Source organism: Urocitellus parryii, chromosome 11, assembly GCF_045843805.1.
Source record: "Urocitellus parryii isolate mUroPar1 chromosome 11, mUroPar1.hap1, whole genome shotgun sequence".
Taxonomy (NCBI): domain Eukaryota; kingdom Metazoa; phylum Chordata; class Mammalia; order Rodentia; family Sciuridae; genus Urocitellus; species Urocitellus parryii.
In genome coordinates this window covers 30,956,711-30,960,423 of record NC_135541.1, presented here as the reverse complement: position 1 = coordinate 30,960,423, position 3,713 = coordinate 30,956,711, and the positions used below count along the sequence as shown (strand labels likewise).

General features: G+C 41.0%; 1 pseudogene; it reads right to left on the bottom strand.

Moving 5' to 3' along the window:
• Positions 1 to 2,798: 2,798 nt before the first annotated feature.
• Positions 2,799 to 3,382, bottom strand: LOC113189060 (mitotic spindle assembly checkpoint protein MAD2A pseudogene; annotated as a pseudogene).
• Between the last annotated feature and the right edge of the window lie 331 nt (positions 3,383 to 3,713).

Here is a 3,713-nt window from a genome sequence, read left to right as displayed (position 1 = left end):
GTCCTGTTTGTTCACAATTATAGCATGTTTTTGGCCTGGCATCTAAAGCCTGTTGTACTGCAGCTGCCAAGACTTGCCCTTGTTCATTAATATCTCTACATAATTTAATATATGTGTTTAAATCTTCATGTCTCCATGGTCTAATAACCTCTCTGCAGCAACGATTTGCTTGGTAATAAGCCAGTTGTTTTATTAATGGCATTTCTTATTCTGTATCCCCAAAAATTTTGGCAGCTGTTTGAATAAGCCTATCTACAAAGTCAGCGTAAGGTTCATTAGCTCTCTGTATTACCTTAGATAGCTGACCTTGTAAATCTCCATGACCTTGTAAAGTCTTCCATGCCCTAACTGTTTCTGCAGCAATTTGTGCATATATAGCCGGATCTGTTGAGAGCCACAGCCAAAGGGGCCCCAGCAAACTTCCAGCTGCCAGCTGATGATTGGCTCACAGCAGCCCCAGCAACATCTAGCTGATTGGCTCCTCTTCGGTGATGTTCATTGGGCTGTTTCCCTGCCCTTTCAGACCACAGAGCTGCTCATTGGGGGACTTCTTTGGCTCTGCCCACGCGACCCAGCCAATCGGCCTCAAGAGCAGGAGGATGGTGGGAGGTTGGGGTGGGTGAGAGGCGTGTGGAAGCCGGTGATGGCAGCTGGGTTCTGAGGGTTTTTTCCTGAGGAGCTGTTTTGTTTGGCGTTTGTAGTTCTAAAAATAAAGTTAGTTTCTTTTGACAAGTGACTCCTGAATTGTGCCCAGCCAGACTGCGGCAAGGATCATATTCAATTTGTTGCCGTTGACCCTCATAAGGTCCTTTTCCTAACAACATATCTAGATTTCTTTGAGGGTAACCGGCTGCTGCATTTCGCCTAGCTGTCTCCGTGCAAAATTCCTCATTGGCAACCTTCCTTAACAAATATTTTCCTCCATTTAGCACAGATTTACACATGCTAGCCCAATCTGCTGGCGTCATGTCCAAGTTAGTAATGGACTCGACCATGCTTACCATGAAGGGAACTTGGGGACCATAGGTTGTTACAGCCTCCTTTAACTGCTTCACTGTTTTAAAATCTAAAGCACGGTGAATTCGCTGCCCTCCTACCTGTTCAATTACAGGGCATGCTAATCTTTGAGGTCCTGTCTCAGGATCCCATTTATCAACTATGGGGTTTGAGGGCCACTCAGCTGTCTCCATTGGTGGGGCTGTTGGTTGAATCACGCCCTCTGGTGATAAAACGGAGTTAGAAACAGCCTCCTGTTGTGGCCTTTTTCCTAATAATTCCTTTTCCTTTAAATTTTCTTCCTCTGTCTGACTAGCTCGAGAGACCTTCTCTTTTGCTTGATCTAAAATGTCTTTCTCCATGGTCTGAACCTCTAACAATTTACTTAACACCTTTTCGGTTTGTTTTTTACTAATTTCTAATCTACTATAAAGATAACGCAACCCAATAAGATAACACAAATCAAAACCGAAACTGAATGAAACAAAAATGGAATAAAAAATCGTTGTATCAATTTTCTCTTCCTCAGGGCTGACAAACTTCAAACCTTGAGCCAACCATTTTTCCCAGTTTGCCTGAGAAATTTCTAGGGACAGGCAACTTGAAATAAAAACAAAATAAATCAAAACAAGAACACATTGTTTTTTGAAATGGTCACCCATTCTCTCCCCTTCCCTCAGGGGCTAGCAATTTCACTTACCTCCAAGTTTCAGATGTTCCGCGTACGGACCACCAAATGCCGCAGTCTGGCTGGGCACAAGATCAGGAGCCACTCATAGCTTTGTAGATTCAAACAGCAATTCTTTATTCCCAAACTCACACCGGCCCTCTACAAACACGTTCTGGGGAAATTCACGTTCTGTCGCAAAATTCAAGTACTCCACTAGGCTCTAATCAGCAGGATACGCCCTATTCCCAGCAGGGTACACCTTAAACCTAGAACCGCCCTAAACCCAAGGACAGGATACTCCCTAAAACTGATCTGCCCTAAACCCGGATCCGCCCTGGTCCTTGAGCAAGGTCACTGCGAATGTCCAAGGCAAGTCCATTTCCACGAGTCCTTCCTCTAAGCAACATGGGGTACGCTGGCAAGGAAATTTTGATGCATCATTCCTACTTGGCAGTGGCTCTCAGCACAGCATAGTTTAGTAAATTCTTTTTTTTAAGACAAATTTAAAACATAGATGTAACTTTATTCACCATTATTATTTAAAGCTTGATTTGTAAACTATTTAAAATGTGTAAGAGTTCTGTATTACAAGAATTAAATAGTACAATTAACCATTGCATCATGGGTTTAAGTTATATATATATTAAAACCATTTTTTCCATGTGGGAAATATGCAATATAATAAATGTCAAAGGACCCAATAAAGCAGTTTTTCATTACTTTCAGGATCTAAACAAAGATTCTGAATATCCAGAGCTCTTTTGCTATATTATTTTATCTTCAAATATCTCTCTATCTATATTCTGAGTCAAGTACCCTGACCAAAACATTTGGAATCATTAGCTTTGTAGCAAAAGATTTTCCATCTACACTATCAGGTTCAGAGGAATTCTTGTTGCAACACTGATAAAATCTGCTGGCTGCTCTGGGATGACATTCAGTGTACTCACTACTTAACTCTGTGGCAGGTAACACAGGTACAAACATGAAATAGTTGTACACAGTTCATCCAGGACGCTGCTGCTCCCCAGCTAAAACTAACCAATGAAATACAACACATCCACTGAGGTTGACGTGGTTTTAGAAAAAGCACATTTGAGAATTATCAGACATTATCTTCTTCATCTCACCCTCAGTCACTGACAGGAGTTTTGTGGGCCACCATGCTGTTTACTTTGTGGATTGTGGTAGTAAATGAGCAGGGACTTCCTCAGAATTGGTAATGAACTGTGGTCCCAACTCTTCCCATTTTTCAGGTACAACCAGATCTTTGTATAAATCAGTAGATCAAATGAACAGGAAACTTCCCACAATGGTAGAAATGTCACTGTCACTGTGATCTGTCTGATCATTGAGCGAATTTCATCCTGGATAGCTTTTGGAGACTTATCTCTGGGAGTACTGTCATCTTTTGCAGATTTGTCACACTCCATGTCAAATTGCCACCTTTCGAGGACCTCCCCATTTTGAATTAATCAGATGACCACCAACAGCTTCTGAACTGAGCACTTGTACAGCCAATCTTTCAGCTGTTCCAAATCACTGTTGAGGTACTTTATGAGTTCAGGGTCAGTAGTTACCAGCAGGGTAAGTCCATACTTCTGAAGGTTTCAGAGGGATACATGCCACATTGATATAGAATAAAAAGAACTTGGCCATCATCTCCGAACTCCTGCGCAGGGTGATGCCTTGCTTCTGGGACAGCTGTTGTGTCATGGTGAGGCTCCTCCCACGATGAGCTCTCAGTTTGATCAATTCTTTTTTTAATCTTTTATTGGTTTTATTTTTTTAAATACATGTCAGCAGTGGAATGCATTACAATTCTTATTACACATTTAGAGCACAATTTTTCATATCTCTGTATAAAAAGTATGTTCTCGCCAATTCATGCCTTTATACATGTATCTTGTTTTTTTTTGTATTACAATTGTTAATACACATATATACTACAATTTTTCATGTCTCTGTTTGTATATAAAGTGTGTTGACACCCAATTCAAGTCTTCATACATGTACTTTGGATAATGATGTCCATCACATTCCACAA